At 38.4% G+C, this 10,812-nt stretch overlaps 2 long non-coding RNA genes across 2 annotated transcripts; one reads left to right on the top strand and one right to left on the bottom strand.

Annotated features, from left to right (window-relative positions):
* Window positions 1-1,941: 1,941 nt before the first annotated feature.
* On the bottom strand, window positions 1,942-8,838 carry LOC124091282 (uncharacterized). The gene is made up of 2 exons (XR_006851318.2): window positions 6,329-8,838; window positions 1,942-2,109 (listed from the first exon to the last, which is right to left on the bottom strand). It is a non-coding gene; the product is annotated as an uncharacterized LOC124091282 (long non-coding RNA).
* Window positions 2,086-10,545, top strand: LOC131424111 (uncharacterized). Its single transcript, XR_009226611.1, has 2 exons — window positions 2,086-5,974; window positions 8,722-10,545. It is a non-coding gene; the product is annotated as an uncharacterized LOC131424111 (long non-coding RNA).
* The last annotated feature ends 267 nt before the right edge of the window (window positions 10,546-10,812 follow it).

Below are 10,812 nucleotides of genomic sequence, written 5' to 3'. Positions count from 1 at the left end.
AGTGACACAGCCACATCAATGTTTATTAGCAGCTCAAATCACAATAGCTAGACCATGGAGCCAACCTAGATGTCCTTCAATAGATGAATATTATTTAACACAATGTTAACACTTCAGAACTTTTCAGAGGAAAGAAGAGAGACCCAATGACTGTTGTAATTCAGATGGATCACAAATTGATGCATGGAAACATAGTAGAAGCTACAGAGCAAGCAACCTGCTTAACATGGCATGGTCACAGTTCAGATTTTACCTAGGTTACCTTAAGTATACTCTAGGCATGAGTAGAAATTCTTAGGAAAAAGCCAAACAAGTGGGGAGCTTCTGGTGTCTGCATGAAGAAGGACAGGTGATGTCACATATCTAGGGCAGAAATTTAAGCTAAGAGAATGAAAGGAGTGTACCAAGAAGTGGGTAAGGTAACAGAGTCAAGTTGATGGCAGCCAGAGAGGATTGCAGTTTTACAGACGTGGTTTCCACTTGGAGTCTGACATGGAAGATTTGTGTTTCTAGACCTCATGATATAGATATTGAAGGTCTCTATGAAAAAGCAGAAAGATCTTCAATAAATGACCTAGTACTACACTTTCCCAAAATACCTATATATTATATCAATATTCCTAATAGAATCATTAGGAAACCAATTGTTTATTGCCTCCAAATTAGCGATCTGCATCAATTTCCTCAAACTTTCAAAGAAGTTGAGTTAAATTTTCTGTTTCTTACAACTGAACTGAAAACATCACAACTCAGCAATTTTCAATATTACACTCTTCAACACCTTACACAACAAAAATAAAAGTAGCTTGTGCCTTTTTGGTTATTGATCTGTGTAATGTCAAGCATGGTTCTCACTTGGAGTTATTAGCTTTCATAAACTTAATATTTTCTTATTGTTGGATATTTACATTTCTGACAGAAAACTTCTATAGTATGGAGAATAATAAAAAAAGCCTGCTACTTTCAGATTTTTCTGCAGAATAGTCATAACATGACACCTGTCCTACCATTTCAGACAAATTGTGATAAGCCTGAGTTAATAATTTGTTTTTGTATATTCCCAGTTAGACGTTGAAATCCCAAGGTAGAAGTCATCTGTTTTCCCCTTGGAGCCCTTTTTAAGCATCCGTGCTGATCATCATGGATGTGCACAGCAGGCCAACCTCAATGGATCAGCGAATTTGGAAAGAGTGTGTTTCAGTGGAATCTGAGACTGGTGACGAGAGAGGCCACCCAAGGTCTCAGCTATCAACTGTGAGATTTCTGATTCTTCTTTTCATATCTGCCAAACATTATCAAAGATACCATGATCTCAATATAATTACTTATAAAAAAAGAAAGAGCTGGGCTCACTTCTCACCTGATTTCGGATGCAAGTATATGCATATAATATAGGAACAACTCTTTTAGTTCTCAGATTTAATAGCACAGGGTTTGTTCCAGGATAGAGTAAAATATCTCTCAATGCAGGAATGGCCAGATATATTTTAGACACAGAAGAGCTCTTTAGAATTTCTCATTTGAAGATCCATGAATTGTTTATGACTGTTATGAACTCCTTATATAAGAGATATTTACATATGGCCATAACATTTTATTTCTGTATTCTTGCCATTTCACTTTTTCTGTGATTTAAATTTGCCTTTAACTTCTCAAAAACAAAAATGAAAAAAAAAACCACAAACCCAAGATTGTATAAAGAAACAGAGTTGACCACAGATGTTGGTGAGTCATTGACTAGCGAGGTTCGGTGGATGTGGAGCAAAGGTTTGTGGTTCTATGTCCAGGACAGCAAGGTAGAGTCTTGGGCACATGGTACCATGTCCAAGTAGACCAGCTATAGACTAGGATCAGTGCCAAAGAACATTCTGATCTCAGAGAGACGAGTGCTTGTGACAATGCCCAGGTATTGCAACCCAGGTAAAGTCAGGAGAGACCATATTCCAAGTTTGCAAGGCAGAATTTTAATAGTAAATGGAATTATAACAGACAAAACTGGGGGCTTCCAGTGAGGTTTGTGGTACTGAGCAAAAGCACTTTGAGCGAGGGCTGGTTTTCTGCCAGGAAATTCCTTTCTCTTCAATTTTCAGGGTCAGAGCTTCTCACATTCTATAAGTAAATACTTTTCTTAGAATACAAAAGTGAAACGTTAATTGTAGTGAACTGAAAAACAAACTGAGAAATCACCCAGAGCCTTCTTTTCAGAAAGACCCTATAGCTTCTGTTGCATCTTGCAAAATAATGTCCTAGAGCTCTCAGTTAATTTTCCTTCACTAAGTAACATGACTTGGCACCTGTTTATTGCACACTAGTCATTCATCAACAGTAACATTTTTATTAGAAAGCAAAATAAGAAGATTCAGAATATATTTTGCAAATGAGAATGCTATTTTTTAAAAATTTTCACCTTTGATGCTTTCTGTGAGGATCAAAATTTGATAGATGCTCAACTTTCCTTTTAAATTCTGTATATTTGGTTCTGTGTGGAGTTAGATAGTTCATTTTTTCAAATAATGGGTGATTGAGAAAGGGATTATCTTAATAAAATCAAAACCACAAGAAATAGGATCTGTGTTACAGGCAGAGCTTTTCAATTTATACAATAAATCACTGTTTTCAAATTATGATGGTGACAAAAAAATTCAGGTGATTAAAATACATGTAGGAGATCCAGCCTATTCTCACTATTCAAAGAGAATGAGTACTTATAGTTTTTGTATCATGCATATTTTATACACTTATTATGTTGTTGATTATAATATATTCCCTGCTCTTTTAATTATAACCTTGTATTCCTATATTTGATAATTTATATTAATAAACTTTCATGTTTGATTTTTAATTTCTTCAAATAGTCCACATCATCAAGTGCATCAACATTTACACAGCTATTCCAAAATTTATATTAATTTATGATTTTTTCATTTTTTTTTCTTTTTGGGATAATATTGAACAAGGTCATAAATCATATAAAGTGTCTACATTTTGCATCATGCATATTAATAGTTTTCTCAAATTTACCTAACAGGTTAAAGCTATATAGTGAACTTTAATTTAGTCTCTGGTTACCTAGCGCATACTGACTTCCTGTGACTGTAATCATTTGTCTTTCACTGAGCAGAATGTCACAGTGAGTGCAGATATTACTGCACACTTGTCAGGACTGCAGCCTCTTGGGACTTGGTAGAAAAATTATGGAAACATTTTTACCAGTGAGAAAATTAAAAGGCTACCTCTTTCTCCTTTAAACATTTGGTTAATTTTATGAGGCCTCAATAATTGTTCCATAATCCTTTTCTAAAAATTCTTTGTGTGCATGGTGCATGATTCATTCATCATATCTCATAATTATGATCAAGAAGGAGCTTCATCATGAGAAAAAAAATTCCCACACCAGAACCAATCAAAATAAAAAAGAGGAGGGATGAGAGGTTTCCAGGCTAACAAATGGTCAATATGGTTCCATCTCTTATCATAATGCATGATAATATTTTAAGAGAAAAATTATTAAAAACTTGCTTTTATTACTGTGTAGTAAATCATTTAAAATTTTTCCATATGAAATAAGAGAACTGTTTCAAATTCTCTTCTCATTATGGAATATTCTTTTAATCTCAATCTTCCTATACAATATTGGATCAATATTAGACAGCAAATAGAATTGGATAATCATTAGACAGGCAGTAGGGGATGTGAATCCCATTATTTATTGCCCTGTGAAGGCAGAAAAAGAAGCAGAACTTAGGCGGAGATGTGAAAGGCAATAAATTCCAAACATCAGTATGTGGAGCCCAGTGATGGTCACTTCATTCCTGGATGTGGCTTTGGCACCTATAAATCTCAAGAGGTAACAGTAGGGTATTGCATTGAGGGTTCCAAAGAAAGTAGACACAGGATGAATGGAATCCAATCTGGGTTGTCAAGAAACTTGCTTCCTATGTGACTCTGGGGGACTTATATGGTTCTCTGTTTCTCCAGGTGAAAGCTATTCCATGTGTGGGAGAGACAATGGTCAGACAATGCTCTACATCACTGATGGTGTGGTCCCCTACAGAGTATTTACCAATTTGCTGGAATGATGGTTTAGCAATTGGTTTTCACTGGGACTGGTTTCTCTATTTCTATACTTTGCAATTTTTTTTTTCCTTTCAAGAAAGCAAGGTCCACAAAAATCTGATTAGCAAAATGTACTTGAGATAAGAAGCACAGAATAAATGATGGGGATAACTTCCTTTCCACTGTGAGGAAGTCTTCAGCATCTCATAGAAAATGCTGCACCTTGGCTGAATATATTTTTTCATGTGCTCTCAAACTGCAGGAAATTTAGCTGAATGTATAATATAACATCCTGAGAAGTCAAGTGGCACGTAAGAAAGATATTTTCCATTATTGGTCATCGTTAATGTGTGCTGTATTGATAAATTACAATCTGAAGAGGAGTGAGCTAAGTTCACTAGAGGGGAATTAATTTTGTACTCTGGACACTTAATTGTGTGATAAGCGATTAGTATGCTGAACTTTGGATATAGTATTTTTCTTCTGCATGACTTAAGGAAAAATGCAGAGACATGATAGGACATGTTTACATTGTAGGACAAAGTGGCATAAAGTGGACCACTAGGGCTTCAGGCATACTTCATGTGCCCTGACACTTAGGCAATTCATGGCTGGTTTCAGCAGAGGGAGGTAGGTTCCAGGATCACATTCAGTTTGATTTCATGGAAAAAGAAATATTCTGAAAATTTAAGAAGATAAAAGAGTGTGTCTTATTTGCCTTTTTATACTTTACCAAATGAACTTTCAAATCATTATCCAAACTTTGCAGACCATGAAATAATTGTCATTTTCACTCTTATTATATCTTTCACAAAAGAGTGTGAATTAACATTAAGGGCTCACACTAATGTGAATAATTCTTTACCACATGAGTACATTTTCTTATTTGTAAATCTATATCCTCACACTATACATATTTTTCCAGCCAGTGTTTAGATCCATCATATGTAGTTACAGGTGTGGGTCAGAGGTTACACAGCATATTGCTCTTTGTTCAAGAGCCTGTTATCAACCTGGCCACTGGTTGGCATCTGGGAACTTTGATTTTTCAGTTTTTAATAACACACAAAGATGATGAAGGTCCCTAAATGGCATGAACATTGTAGTTTATCTATGCATTCTTCAGTCATATTCATAGTCCTGTTGTGCCAGGGCAGTGGGATAGGTTGCCAAAAGACCAGAGAAAATACCTGGAGACTCCAAATAGGCAAAAGACCTTATTGAGAAATGCTTATAGGGAGGGTACATCAGTGACAGTCTGAACAGACAGCACCTGACTCCCTCACATTGGTCATGTAAATATAAAAGCAGGTGATTACTTCTCATTATAGACATGTTTATCCTAGAGAGTTGGTAAAGGAGTCACAGGCAATGAATTCCAAACATCAGTATGTAGAGCTCAATGATGGTCACTTCATTCCTGGGCGGGGCTTTCGCACCTATAAGCCTCAAGAGGTAACAGTAAGGGGTTGGGTTGAGGGCTCATAAGAAAGTAGAGACAATATAAATGGAATCCAATCTAAGTTGCCAAGTTACTTGTTCCTTATGTGACTCTGAAGGACTCACATGTACTCTCTTTCTTCACGCTAGAGCTATTCCATGCACAGGATAGACAATGGTCAGACATTGCTCTACATCTTTGTCTGATTTCAATCTATTCAACCAATTTAGTAAAAGATGAATGTCAGCACTTGGTTTGCACTAGTACTGGTTTCTGTTTATTTCCATAATTCATGAAATCTTTTTTCCTTCCAAAAAAGTCAAGATCCAGAGACATCTGTGTAGCAAAAGGTACAGAAGATGAGAAGCACAGATAAATGATGAGGATTCCTTCCTTTCTGCTCTGAGGTAGCCTGCAGCATCTCACAGAAATGGTGGACCTGAGCTGAGTAGGATTTTCCATGTGCTCTCAACTGTGGTAAATTTATATGAATGTATAATATAACATTCTGATAAGTCAAACTGGGACCTAAGAAGGGTATTTGTGAATTATTGGTCATCATTCATGTGTGTTATATTGACAGATGACCCTCTGAAGTGGAGTGAGCTAAGTTCACTAGACTAGAAAGAATTTTGTATTCAAATATCACCCTGTGACTACTCAATTATTTGACAGGGGTCAAGTTCTCTGAAGTTTGAATTTGAGCTTTTTGCTTCTGCAAGAGTTAAGGAAACATCCAGAGAGCAATTGTGAAGACCCATGCCTAGACTTGGTAGATTGTAGGGCAAAGTCTCATGAAGGGTGCAAGTGTTACTCCAAGCACACTTATACCTGAGAAATTCAGGGGTAGAATCAGCAGAGGCAACAGGAACAGAATCACATTCATTTTGATTTCCTGGAAAAAGAAATTTCTGATAAATTTAAAACAGAAAAGAGCAGTTTGATTTGCCTTTTTAATATTCAACAAATGAACTTTCAAATCATCTTCCAAATTTTATAGATTATACAATAATTGCCATTTCCATTCATTGTATTTTGCACAAAAGAGACTGATTTAGCTTTAAGGGCTGATGCTTATATGAATAATCCCTTAAAAGAAGAATATAATTTCTTATTTGTAAGTCTATATCCTTTGAATATATATATATATATATATATATATATATATATATATATATATTATACACACACACACATACATACATATGTGTGTGTGTATTTCCAGCAAGTGTTTAGCTCTGTCATATAGATATACAGTCAGAGAGCCAGAGGTCACATAGCACATTTCTCTTTGTTCAAGAGCCTATTATTAATCCTACCCCTGACTGGCATCTGTAAACTTTTATTTTTTACATTATTATAATGCACAAGGATACTAAAAGTCCTTAAAGGGTACAGACAGTGGAGTTTATTTGTGTATTCTGTAGCCATGTTCATAGTCCAGTTGTGTCAGGGCAGTGGCATAGTTTCTAAAAGACCAAAAGAATACCTGGAGAGTGCATTCAAGAAAAGTGTCCTTATTGAGAAATGCCTATGGGGAGGGTCCAGCAGTGACAGGCTGAACCACATCACCTCCCTCCCTCACACTGCTTTGCCAAGCAGGGCTTCCTCCTCCTCAGGAGATTTTGTCTGTGAACCCTGGTGGGATGAGTGACACTTATCCTTTCCACAGTGCCCTCAGTTCTATCCCTGTCACCAAGAAGAGAAAGGTTTTAATCTGATTTTGTAATTTGTTCTTTTTAGTTAGCTATACATAACAGCAGAGTCTATTTTGACATGTTTATACAAACATAGAGTGCATCTTTTCCTAATTAGGATCCCAGGCTTGTGGATGTACATGATATAGAGATTCATTTTGATGTATTCACATATGATTATAGTAAAGTTAAGTCAAATTCATTCCACTGATTTTTCCATTCCCTTTCCCCTTCCCTTTTCTTCATTCCCCATTGTCTAATCCTCTGAAGTTTTATTCTTCCTTTCCTTTCCCCCCTGTAGGTGTTAGCATCCAAATATCAGAACATTTGACCTTTGGTTTATTGGAACTGCTTATTTTACTTAGCATGATAGTTTCCATATCTATCCATTTACTGACATATGTCATAAATTCATTCCTATTTATGTCTGAGTAATATTCCTTTGTGCAGATATAATATACCTTATTTTCTTTATCCATTCATGTTGAGGGCCACAACCATGTCAAGAGGGCGCCTGGCAGTTTGCCAGGAGGAGTGTTTTCTGAAGTAACGCCAGCGAGCCATTTAGATGATGAGGATTCCTTAATGACTGACTGCTGTATCTAGATGATGTTAATTAAGTTAAGCTGTGTGTAATTAGTTGGGTATATATACCTCTGCTGTCTCATAATAAAACGGCTCCTGCTGTTTCAATCTTTACAATTTGCTTGTCACCTCCCAGTTATTTGCCCAGCCAGACTGCGTCAGATGGTGGCCCATATGGGGAGCCCCAGGATGCTTGGGGGTAAGTGACAAGGACAGCTGCCCGTCCCTAGAAATAGATAGGACAGGAGCAAAGCTGCTCGTCCCTAGAAGCAGATAGGGCGAGAGGAAGGATGGCCATTTCAAGAAAATGGGGAAGATTGATACAGTGTGTTTTTGTCTTATTTTGTCTTGGTGTGTTGTATTGTCTTTGTTATGGAAATATGGGATCAGAAGTTGGGTGGAACCAAACTGAAAGAGTGTTAAGTAAATTGCTGAAGGAAGGAGGCACCCCTGTAAAACCAAGAACAGCTAGGGCATACGTTGATAAAAGCCCAGGAACTCTAGTCAGAAAGAGGAATAAAGTTTAGAGGAGGAAGGACTATCAGGGAAGGAGTTGTAACAAAAGGTAGTAGTAACTAAATACTTTTTGTTACCTGAGGGTGCGTGAAGCGGCGCGGCGACTGCCGCGTGAGCAAGCCAGTCACAGTGCAGCAGGGACTTTCCAAGGTGCAGCAGAGGCCACCAACCCTTCCCTGCCCCCACCTGGGGGGCGGGACGCCACTGCCCCGAGCCCAAACCCAGACCTGACCTGGAGCCACAGTCTCACAGGCTCTTGCTCCCTGTGCCCGGTGGCAGTTTGAGTCTGGGACACTCCCTGGGGCCGTCTGGGGCAGCCTGGGGACGCTACAGCCTGCAGCAGAAGATGCGCCTGGCATCCCTGAAGTTTGGCCATTTCCAATGCCAATAACTAATGAGTCATCGGTTTTTCCCTATTTGCTGCAGGTGCTGCCATGGGACTCCTCACTATTCCTGTGGATAAATGCAGGGTTAGCAATATCTCAAATCCATAACAGCTGAACTCCAGTTTTCAACAGCTTTCACCACAGCTGCATCAGCTTACAGTTATTATCATTAAAGGTCCTGACCCAGTGATTGTTTGGAGTCGGGGGTCTGTTTGTTTCCACAGAGAGAACAGCAGCCAATTTGGATTCCAGAGAGACTAACTAAATCGATTTCTACAGACCAAAAAGATCCTTACATCTGCAATAATGGTTCTCCCACACCTGGAGGCTAATGAATAATGAGCACCATTAAGGCCTATTTCAAATATAAATTACTGAAATCCAAATGAGACTTCGGAAATACAGCTACCATCATCACAGCTATTGCTGTTTCTGCTGCTGCTACAACAGCTTCTGCGATAGCTATCACACAAACTGTACAAACTGTTGCATTAATATTTACTTCAAGAAGAAATAGACATATTAATGGATTCCTCTGCTTTAAGCTGCTTGCAGAACTTACCTGGACTGTGTATCACTTATATGCATTATGAACTGATACAACAAATTGTAATTAGTACAAGGGTATCTTTGCTGATGGTGTCATCTGTGGTACAGTTTTTCCAGGGATCTCTCACTTGGAGCAGTCAATGGCTTGATATCATAGCATTTTGTATCCTCCTCCTTTCTGCTTGTGGCAGGTTGTTTGTGGTGTATATGTAAAAACCACTATGGTCGTTATCCACAAGTATGGCTAAGTGTGTTGGGCCGGTAGTCAAAGATGGGTAAGATCCAATTACAATGGTACCAACCTAAGACAGGAGGCTGACGATTTGAGGTCAGACAATCCAATGATGGGTAAGGACCATATGTAGTATTGGACAACCTAAAACAGGCTCGGTCCCTGAGCCACATACTTGTTGTTTAATTAAACAGAAGGGAGGAGATGTTGAGGGCCACAACCAAGTCAAGATGGCGCCTGGCAATTTGCCAGGAGGAGTGGTTTGTGAAGATACGCCAGCGAGCCATTAAGATGATGAAGATTCCTTAATGACTGACTGCTGTATCTAGATGATGTTAGTTAAGTTAAGCTGTGTGTAATTAGTTGGGTATATATACCTCTGCTGTCCCGTAATAAAGTGGCTCCCACTGTTTCAGGCTTCACAAGTTGCTTGTCACATCCTGGTTATTTGCCCAGCCAGACTGCGGGACATTCATCTGTGAAGGACGCCTAGTTGGTTCCATAGTTTATCTATTGTTAATTTAGCTACTATAAACACTGATGTGGCTGCAACATTGCAGTATGCTAATTTGAGATCCTTTGTAAGGGTTGTGTGTTTGGGATTGGGGTCTCTGATGACTTCATGGTTGTAGCATGCTTGGTGGCTGGGAAAGTTTCTGTACAAAAGTACAGGATGCCTAGCAGCTGAGAAATTTTCTCTGCAAAGGCACATAATGCCTAGCTGTGCAAGGACACGGATGCCTAGCTTTTGTAGCAATGCCCTTAATGAGGAGTTCTGTGCTTGAGTCTTATCAGCCTAGACCTTGATCTCAGGTACAAAGAAACTCTTGTTAGACAACCACAATATTTTACCAAGCTCTGCTGTGCCAGAGTCTGTCCACAGAACAGTAACAATGGACTTTCTTGAGAGCTACACAAAGCTCCTAACATTGCACATTAAAACTACAGCATGTAATTGACTAATAAGCTGCATAATGTTGCTAACTCTGTAACCTGCCTAGTGACACATGGACAATAATGTACTACTGATGCCAGGGACCCAATGTAACCTATTGATATAAATAAAACTGGCAGCTTTGATAAGGAGACTTTCTGCCATTCTGCCTCTGCACCTTGCTTCTGTCACCTTTTTTTTTTATTTACACTCATTTGCATATATACCAAGAAGCCATATATCAGTGTCAAAATGTGGTTCCATTCTTAGTTTTTTGAGGAATCTCCATACTGCTTTCCAGAATGGATGCATCGGTTTGAAGTTCCACCAGTAATGTATGGGTGTACCTTTTCTCCTACATCTTCACCAACATTTATTGTTCCTGTATTCTAGAGAGTTGATGTGGCTGTGTCACT

This window comes from Marmota monax, unplaced genomic scaffold (genome assembly GCF_021218885.2).
Source record: "Marmota monax isolate L192 unplaced genomic scaffold, Marmota_monax_Labrador192_F-V1.1 WCK01_AAM20220418_F8-fsc02682, whole genome shotgun sequence".
In the NCBI taxonomy this organism is placed as follows: Eukaryota; Metazoa; Chordata; class Mammalia; order Rodentia; family Sciuridae; genus Marmota; species Marmota monax.
Note: the sequence above shows the minus strand (reverse complement) of the source record. Positions and strands in the feature narration are given on the sequence as shown.